General features: G+C 40.6%; 1 protein-coding gene across 3 annotated transcripts in view; it reads right to left on the bottom strand.

The window, feature by feature from the left end:
- hdac7a (histone deacetylase 7a) overlaps positions 1–10,586 on the bottom strand; it is a 55,503-nt gene that overhangs the window by 20,239 nt on the left and 24,678 nt on the right. Inside the window, exon 1 of one of the 3 annotated variants that reach the window (XM_042224563.1) lies at positions 4,707–6,381. The exons of the other annotated variants lie outside the window; for them this stretch is intronic. The gene's annotated coding sequence lies outside the window, so the exon portion shown is untranslated. Of the gene's footprint in view, positions 1–4,706; positions 6,382–10,586 lie in introns of those variants that run through there. 3 annotated transcript variants of the gene reach the window in all.

Raw genomic sequence — 10,586 nt, 5'->3', positions numbered from 1 at the left:
CACACACACACACACACACACACACACACACACACACACACACACACACACACACACACACAGTTTGGGAACACCAGTGTCTGTCACCCTGCTCTCCTGGGTTATAAATAGCAAATGGCACTCTATTCCAGCATTTACCTACACAGACGTCTTTGTTTCTACAGGGAAACCACACGCTCTCTTCTAGAGTAACCCAGTGATGTCACAAAAAAAATAAATTAAAAAAAACACAACGAAGATGTCCATGAAATGCTGGCCTACACACACACACACACGCAAAAATACAAAAGGACACACACATAAAACAGCTTTCTCTTATTAATTTCAAGAGTTTGGAAAAATCCTCATTACTGCCAAATGTTGCTAAACTTGCTTGTCTTTATGAAGAACTTACAAAACATGAAATCACTTGGCAGTAGAGCTCAATTATCTCAGCAGAGTACAATGTAAAAAAGTTTTTTATAAACTTGTTACTCCCTGATGTGTAATCTGTGTATCAAGCTATAACTTTATTTGACACTGTTGATATCCAGCAGACCTCTAAGGAACGTCTGTTACATGTTACTCTGTAAAGCATTCAAACTAGACTGACCAGGGGACTGGAATCAGTTGATTTCCAGCACTCTTGACCCTGACCAGACATTGTCCGGTAAGCCCATGTGAACGGGAGTGCAGGACACACACACTCACAGCCTCGCACTGACATGCCGTTAGCGTGGAACCTCACTGTGAATGAAGACCCAAAGTAAACGCAACCATCCTAATATCTGGTCTTTGTCCTTTAACAAGATATAAACATTTGCCAGTAATTATTTAAACACAGGACAATCATTTTGTTTTTGTATTTCAGGGGGTTGAAAATCGTGTAATTATACTGGTTTTGGTACAAAACTACTGCATTTCTAGTATTGTGATGTGCTTACATTGGAGTATAGGACTCAGTAGTCATCATGGTTGAATGCCTCATGAGCTGCCCATGAAGCCAACATGACTTTAAGGCTAGACACCATGTAGTGGTTTAACTTCTGCAGGCACATTTAAATCATTCAAAGTCTCTCTCTCTGGGGCCTCTCCCAGTAATACGAGGCTCTGGTGTTTTCGGTTCCCTTAAAGAATGGCATTATGTTACACTTCATTACATCTGCGTGTTGCACTCAGATAGAAATAACAAATCTTGGCCTTGTGCTTATGATTGCATGTTGATTTTATTTAAAAAGCACAGCTATTTTCTGCAAATAGAGCTGGGAATGCATGTGCTAAAATAACATGCATATCATGCACACATACATTTAAGCAATAGGTCCTTTTTCGAGCATTAGTAACATGATACTCATGAAAGCCAAAGAAAGTTGAGAAACTAATTTTAAATTTATTTTAAAACCCCCACTGCATTTGGAACTTGATGGGTTTTATGTATTTATTTGTCCCAAAGTTCCGGAGGAGTACCAAAGAGGTTATGTTTTTGGTAATGCGTGGTAATTGTGTGTGTGCCATTCTTTCTGTGTGTAAACATGACAGTTTGGAAAGAATTCTGGGGTGTAGGGGGGGGTCATCTTAACTATCCATTAAAATATGACTTTCATCCATCAAAGTCTTCAAGGTCGACTTAATGATTTATTTGAGAAAAATGTTTACTGAAAGCCTGATAACTATGATTTTTAATAGCTGACCCCAAAAATATGTTATATCACTAAAGTAAGTACAGTCAAGAGAGAGAATGTGCTGTCTAATTATTTGGAAATATACTGAAGTACTAAAATACTATATAATAAGGTCAAGTTATTTATGTCCAGTGACACACACACACACACACACACACACACACACACACACACACACACACACACACACATATATATAAACGATAGTACTGTTTCCTTAACAGTAAATACTGCCCAGAGAGTGAGCTGTGCTTCTTGTTAATGTGTTTTTTTTAGCCTTACACTAAATCTGAGACCAACATTCAGAAAACAACGTGGTCGTGCATTCAGCATCGGCAGACTTTTATACTAAAACAAAACGGTGCCCACATCTTCCAGTCAAGGGTAACAAAGTAACTACTCTGTGTGTTTAAATGTGCACAGAACTCCAAGACTTCTTGGTGCCAAGATTAAAACTTCAACATACCTAACACTGTAATAGGTTACGTTTTATTTTGAAATTTGGATTTAACGGTGACACACAGCTAAGCTCTTTGTGAAACAAAGACAGACAAATTCAACTGAGAGGTTTACATTCAGTGAGTGTGTTTGTGCGAGTGAGAACGTGTGGGAGTGTCAGTGTGTCATTATGAAAATTACCAAGGGTGCAGTACGATACTGCTCGCCTAGTTGCAGAAACCGTTGGGAATGTGCTGAATTATCAGGCAGATTATGTAGATTAGGTGCATGTCCTCAATGAAGACAACATGAAATTCAAATGGGTGCGTCCAGATGTGTGTGACTGATAGAGAGAGACAAGGAGTCCTTCCCACAGCAAGTGATTTTGGGTAATCCCTTACATCTGAGTCCTCCCTTCTTCTATTCTTTTATTCTGTACTGGTGTACAGCTCAGTCTGGACTGGTTTTACAGGTAAGACAAGGATATGCAAAGGCCTCTCTCTCGTTCTCTCCCTCGCTTGGTATTTTCCTCTCTCCCTTTCTTCCTCAACACCATCTTGTGCAGTGGAAAATGGGGCGAGAGAGAAAAAGCCGCTGCAATAAAACTGAGGAACACTGGAAAGAAAAAAAAACAACCCCAAAACAAAACGAAAAAAGTACAAGCAGACAAGAAAGGTGAAGAGGTCCCCTCTCTTTAACACCGTGTAGATAAGGCGAGTTATTCTCACTCACTGAGAGCTGACAGCCAGAATAGTGCCACAAGTGAGAACCACTCACTATAAAGTCAACAATCAAGAGAGCACACAACCACTTTGTGTCTTGTCACACATCCAAATATAGTTAGAACTCCTTCTCTTTTCTCTCTGCTGCATGCGTGTGTGTCTAAATCACACTACACCTTTTAGAGGCACCAGCTAATTTCAGAAGATAAAAATGTCATTACCGCAAGGTATCTGTTGAGCTGCAGGCACAAAAAAAGACTCCAATGCAAATTAGGACCTTTCAGATGAAGGAAAGAATAAGCACAGTTAACAGAGGTTCAACGACATTCAGAGATCAAATCAAATCAAATCTGAAAGAAGGCTGACTTTTGACTCCGATTTTCGAGTCTTTCTCTTTAAGCCTGAGACGGCATTCATCCATGTTATTACAGTGCTTTTTCAAGCTTATGTAATAGAAGAATCCACCTGTGTTTATAATGTGGAGTCAAATATGATCGCGCGCACACTCTGAACACCTGTCAAACCATTGTGCGCTTAGTATGATGGTATTTGAGGATGTGCGCGTGAATACTTGCTCCATAGAATTCCTGATCCAAGCCTGCAGCATGTCTTTGGAGCGCTTTGCCAAGGAAAACAGTTCCAGTTTCATCCAAAGCAAACAAATGCACGGTCAGACCCATGGGGTTTAAGCCTGGCTCTTCTTAAGTAAGCAGCTTCTTATAATCTGCAAAAACTAAACTAAAATAACACACTGCAGCAGTTATCGGAAGCAGGATGAGAAATGGTCAGCTCTTGAAGCCACATGTTGACACAAATAGAAGTGGCTTTATGAAACTTTATGTCACCATTTTCTGATGCAATGTAAATCTGGCAAATGACAGCACTTAGCAGCGTGACTTTTGATCTATACTAGGCTACTACTAGAAATTCCCTCGATGCTAAATTGCACACTCGTTCAACGTATATTCCTGAAATCCTACTACTTCTCACTTCCTTATTTGCCAAACCAAAAATCTGAAATTTATGCTGGAAGTGCATTTTAAACCTTCCTCTATGTTGCTGACTCAACCAGAACCATCCATTGATAACAGCAGCAGAAAACTATGTCAAAGGCAGGTTTTACTGCATAGTATTGCGGGCACATGGCAGTTGAAGTAAATGCAAAAAATCTCACATGTTGATTGATTTCATTCGTTTAAAATTGCCACCATTCCCTCACAGGAACCGCTGGCACGTGCAAACAACCAGAGCAGTCATCCCAAAACCATTTAAGTGTATAAAAGGTGTGTGTGCATGTGTGTGTGTGTAACAAACAGATGGGACTGCAAGTGTGTGGTTATGTCAGTATACGTGTGTGTGTGTAATAGAAGAAGGTTGATGTATAATGCACTGAGGGTCCAGTTTCCCAAGTCCTCAACGAGTTTCCATAAACATCCAGTGCTGCTGTGTGTGAGATCAGCAAGAGCGCACACACACACACACACACACACACACACACACACACACACACACACACACACACGTAAACTGTGCTGCCGCTGTTAAAAAAAGTTTAGTAGTAACTGTCGAAGCACAGTAGTGCAGTATCGAAGAAAAGTGAGACACACGGCTGAGAATTAAACAACGCAAGAAAGAAGCTCTTTAACTTCCTGCACCGCTCTCTTTAATACACAAGCTGGGCTGATGGAGGTCAGTCATCACACTCTCAGACGCACACATCACAGCAGGGTTCTAGTGCGCGGTATCCAGTGAATTTCGTACAAGTTTTCCCTCACCGTACTCTCACGAGATATTAAAAAAAAAAAAAAAAAAAAAAAAAAAAAAAACTGTCGCATGCACAAGTACACACATGGAAGTAACAATAAAAAAAGTCAGTGGCACATACCAGTGTTTGTCTTGTAAATATCCGGCAATGTGAAAGCCCCAGTAGCACTTCTGCCTCAGCCAACTCACAGCAGGATCTATAATTAGACAGAGAGCTCCACTCCCCTCCAGTCATCTTTTACTGTCGGCCACATCCTCTTTTTTTTTTTCTTTAACTCCTTCTCTTTCTTTCCTCCCTCCCTCTCTCTGCCTCTATTTGGCGAATCTCTCTGACACCAGACTGTTCATTTCATCATTTTGCTCACACTCCCTCACTCACCTGGAGCAAAACAGTCCTAAGAATATCATAATTAGTATAGTAAGTATAACAAATAAAATCTGAACTACATAAATTAAGTGATAACTCATATCTGTAGTAACACTAAAGGAAGCGTTCTAAATCCTCACGAGCGCACACCTCTGTACAACTAAAAGCATATTTCAGCCCCACACACACACACTACACATTTTCCGCATCACACTCTTGACACAGCAGTGACCATTAGTGTCTTGCCACCAGGGGATCTTTGAAGTCCATCCCATAAACAACATGGATTGCAACCATGGTAACGGGGGCGGTCATGTCAGCAGGAAGTAGAGTCTATAAAAACACAACAATGAGAGAACCAGGGTGGCTTCCTGTTTAAGAGCTCAGTTTAGACTCCCATTTCCTCCCCTCTCCTCCTCCCCCTGCTGTTGTTGTGACGCTGACGCTGCCACAGTGCCCTTGAGCCCTACAGCTGGAAAGTTTCTCATTAGAATAACACTGCTTTCTCTGAAGGCCTCTTTGTCGGACACTATCGCCCGATCGGTTCAAATCGCCATTTCTGTTCACAAAGAGCCGAGAGCCTGACATCCATTAACGACTCAGATTAATGACTAACACTGGCCCTGAAGGCAACAAACTAATGTAATGAACACACACGTTATAGGCACATGGAAAACTACTAAGTCAGCTATTGACAGCCCAGATAAGTTGTGTTTCATCCATTTCAATTGTTTGTAGTACTAAATAGGCTCAGACACAGCTTAAAGAGTTCAAGAACTTTGCAGTGCTACTTGACCAGGACATTTAGTTTTTCCACTACTCAAGGAATACTTTGGCTTTTTAGGACATTATCTCAGCTAATTTTTAGGAAGCAGGAGTGGTGCAAGAATTTTTTTCCACTGTTGTCAATACATGTTAACAAAACACATGTTACAGGAATGACAAAAAAATTTTTTAAACAGCATATTAAAAAAAAAAAAAAAAAAATCTCAGCTGTAAAGCTTACTATAACTTTTTTTTTGCGGGGGAGAAGTGCCACTATGGGGCAAACTGGTCACAGCAATTTGACATCTTTTTCAATGGATTGTTCAGTTCCTTCCTGGTTACCACAGGTGGAGCTGTTTGTTTTGTCTGTCGGCCATGGCGACACCTGATTACACTGTTAATTTTTTCTTCTTTTCCATTTTTGGAAAGGAAGAAAAGAAGAATGATCTGTTCATCTTGACTTTTAGGTTCTTACGAAGCGTCTTACAAGGAAAGATCCAAGTCACTGGGGGAGGGACTCAGAAAAGAGTCATGGAGTCATGGTGCCACGACAATAACTTGGTCTTAAACACCAAAAAGACCAAGGAGATCATTGTAGATTTCCGGAGGAAGGGTCATAACAACCATCTGCCTCTCTTCATCGGCAGTGAGGCGGTGGAGAGGGTGAGCAGTTTTAAATTCTTGGGGGTAACTGTGACCGAGGACCTGTCCTGGGGCAACCATATCACCTCAGTTGCACGGAAGGCCCAACAGCGCCTCTACTACCTGAGGAGACTGCGGAGCGCACACATTCCCAGATCTCTGATGTTGAACTTCTACAACTGTGCCATCAGCAGCGTTCTGACGTATGGATTTCTAGTGTGGTTCCCCAGCTGCACCAAGGCCGATCAGCAAGCACTCCAGCGGGTGGTGAAAGAAGCTGGCAGAATTATTGGAATAAGTCTGCCAGAGATCAGTAATATCTTCCCCACTCGCTGTCTGAGGAGGGTGCACAGTATTCCTGCGGGACCAACATCACCCTGCGCGCCACCTTTTCCACCTGCTGCCCTCAGGGAGAAGGTACAGGTCTATACAGGCCAGAACATCCAGACTGGCCAACAGCCTGTATCCACAGGCTGTGAGGCTCCTGAACTCTCTGCCCCCCTCTCACGGACAATAACCATATCCAACTTCTTAATAGCACTGAACTTACTTGTCAGGTTCTCATGTTGTTGCTAAGGATTGTCTTATTGCACTGGAGTCACACTGGGTTAAATATTTACACTTGGGTTTTAAGGGGTATTTATTATTTTCTTCATTATTTTATTTACGGGTTGTACGGAAGCCCCAAATGCAATTTCATTGTTCTCTGACAATGACAATAAATAAATAAATACAAATACAAAATACAAAACCTATTGCAAATACAGATTTTGTCATTTAGCATTTAGTACAGAGCAACAATAGTAACAGCTAATCAAACAGAGTAAAAAGCACAAGACATGGGGGTGTATTCACAAAAAAAGAAAAATCCACGAAGTTGCTAAATCAGCCTTGTGCAACACAGGATCTTTATAAATAGTCTGGTACTGACAGTTAGAATCACATGCTCTTTACTCTGGGAACGCTCTGTGTCTCTTTGTTCTCTCTAAGAGTACCAACTCAACTGTGTGCTACATCAAAAAGTTAACTGCTGCCAGGACATGTTTACATCTCATTATTTAATCTTTTTCAAACCTGAAATAATACATTTATTTTAAAATGAGACACATATTGATACTAGGATACTTTTTAGGGCCATGGGTAGGTTATATTGATCAGCTTTGATATTACTCTGCTCCATAGAGTGCGGTTCAATTTGCAGGGAGTTTGTTGAGGAAAAAGGAAAGAGGAATTCTGATGCACCCCACGGGTTTTCATTCATCCCGATCTGTGTTTTTCTTTGTCATTCCCGCTCTCCTTTTCCACCGCTTCTTCTCACTCGCTCATTCCTTCAGCAACTGATCCCCCTTCCTCGCTCACATTTCCTATCTACTATCTCCCTTTCTCCCTCCTTCATCCAGAGGAATCCACAGCTGTCACTCCCATTCAAAACCTCGTCTTCCCAGAGCAGCTGGCCAGACTGTGGTTTGTGTGTGCGTGTGTGCATACGTGCGCGTGTATGGGTGTGGGCCTCCCTGCCTACAACTGTCGCCAAAATATTTCTATATTTATGATCTCGCTCTGCTGGTGCATAGTTGGAGTATCCAAGTGTAAATGCTAGTGTGTGTGGCTGTCAACAAGTTTAGGAACTACCCTCTGCTATGTGTATGCAAGTGTGTGTGTCCGTATGCATGTGTTACAGCAAAAATGAGGACGACCCTCTGAAGTGAAAACATCACCGAGTGTTAAGTGAGGACACCAGAGGCACCTAAATCATCCACAAGCCTCTGAAAGATATCTGGCTGCAGGCCTTCATGTGAGAACGACAGGAAAAATCCACACTTGGATTCGTTTCACCCTCCTCCAAAACATTTGCCAAGCTCAATACATAACTACTTTGTAATAAATCAATAAATAATTCATGATTTTCTTCCCGCTTTAATACTTAGATTGCAGGTTACCTAAGAATCCTGTTTGCCAGCCCCCGCACAGTTGGCGTGGGATTAAAATGAGATGATGATGGTTCAGTGTGTGAGGTTTGACTTCTATTTATATAAACAAAAACCAGCCTGATGAATAATTTATTGATCGTTCAAAAATGAAGTTTTCATTGCCTCTGTAATCAGCGCGTTTATGCAACATCACAATTTTTATATTTTTTTTCCAAAAATAAGATAAGAGCCAGCTGCCACTGAAATAATAAGTCTACAAATAAACTATACTAGCAGCTTCGACAGGACCAACCACAAGCTAACAACAGTTACAATGACGTTATACAGCTACAGCGTTTACCACTTTCACCATAGCAATATTGTGTTTTAATGTTCGCCAATTAGCCCTAAACCTGACTGAATTTATATATTTCAGTAGCCTAATCTGCCACATGGCATTTTTCTTATACCACACACATGGTAATTCTTTCTTTTACATTCACATGATGATACATCTGGGACAGTGTTTAGAAAAAGGGACTTCGACAAACAGACAGAAAGAGCTCCACCTCCTGAATCACAGTGAAGATGGAAACAGTTTTAAAGTTAAGGACATAACAGAGTCATTACCGAGTATTTCCAAATCTGAGTCAAGGGCAAGGTATTTGAAACAAAAGCCACTTTATTTTTAATTACACGTTTTTAAAATTTGTCTCATTTCACTTTTTTCCATCAGGAGATTTATGAACATCGTGTGAGGAATCTAAGTCATTACATCCTGTTCCAATTCATCTAAACAGGTGCTTTGGGATTCCACCAGCTCAGCATACCAGCAATACACCCATTTACATAACTCACATACAGGTCACACAGATAGAAAAACTCTGACAGAGTGCATCTCTGTCACTTTGGGTTTTTTTTTTTTTATTATTATCTTAACCCAGTATTATAATTTGCTTGAAGGTGGAAACAACTCACTCATCTGAATGCCTCCGTCTGTCACAGAGGTGACACCAGGTGTGCTCTCCTGTTTGACAAATAACAGTCGACACAGACGTGGTTCAGAGAGCCACATTATCTCCGTTTCCTGTATTCCGCTGAATGCCACACACTAGCTCAGTGACACATTAAAAGACACCAGATCGTCTGCCATTTTTCCCCATTGCTGTTTTACATACTGTCGGTTAAGATATTACTCCAAACACTCTTCTAGCATGGGGAAAGTGATACTTTTTGTGTTTGCTTTGTTTTGCAACAAACAGAAGAACTGTAACTTGGGAAACGAGTACTATGACTGACTGACAAATGTTCTTAAGGCCCAAGTTGGTATTGCAACATGTTAATCATAACACAGGTGAGGAAAGGTTCTCTTTGTGTTGCACGAACTCAGATTCTTTGAGTTTTTGTTTGTATGACATCGGACACCTTCATTGCTCAATACAGGCACTTTGGTTTTTCCTTGTGTCATACTTTTCAGGAGACCAGAGGTTAAACTATGAAACAAACGAAAAATAAATAAATCCTTATACTCCGAGACTGGGGTAATGTGGAGACTTAAGAAACTGAGTTCCTTCTTTGACAGGAATAGGACCCTTTATTTGCTGAATGGCACTTCTCCAGCTGATGAAATACAGCTGCTCAACTTCCAAAAGCAGCACTGGTTGTGTTGGGCATGTTCCTGTTCCCAGTGTAACATGAGGAAACTATTCACCATCGAAAAAATACGATTACATTTAAAAGTTGTGTGCTGAGCCACACAGGAATAACATTTCCTGTAAAATTACAGTAAAGTACCGGCAGCTGCATTTCTAGTCTTTAAGCTGTTATTTTACAGTTTCTCTACTATAAAAAAACCCAAAACAAAAAAACCCCAAAAAACACAGCAATATGTGGTATAAAATATAAACTTTACACTACAATAACTGTTTGATTGCCATTATACTGCTGTTTTAGTGTTCCTACATCACACCAACACAAACTGTTGTGAACTATAAATGGATGACACTCCCTTGCAGCCTGAATGATTACTCAACTGTGGCCAGTATTTTTCCCCTCAATGCCATCTGCATTTACAGTACTCAGCTATGACGAGAACAGCAAATTGCTTTTTTTTCTTTTTTTTTTAAAAATCATTTTTTTCTGTAATTTCTCACAGAATTTTAAGAATTCATTGTACTAATCTTCACAAACTCTACTTTAGAGATCAATCCAACTTCAGTTCTGTTGCACATCTGTATACATTTTCCTTTTCTCCTTCACACTCCTGCTGTCCTTCACATCAAACACATTCTTCACATTTCCCAACAAAAAAAAAAAA

This window comes from Haplochromis burtoni, unplaced genomic scaffold (assembly GCF_018398535.1).
Source record: "Haplochromis burtoni strain Fernald_Lab_line unplaced genomic scaffold, NCSU_Asbu1 Contig_141, whole genome shotgun sequence".
Lineage (NCBI taxonomy): Eukaryota > Metazoa > Chordata > Actinopteri > Cichliformes > Cichlidae > Haplochromis > Haplochromis burtoni.
Note: the sequence above shows the minus strand (reverse complement) of the source record. Positions and strands in the feature narration are given on the sequence as shown.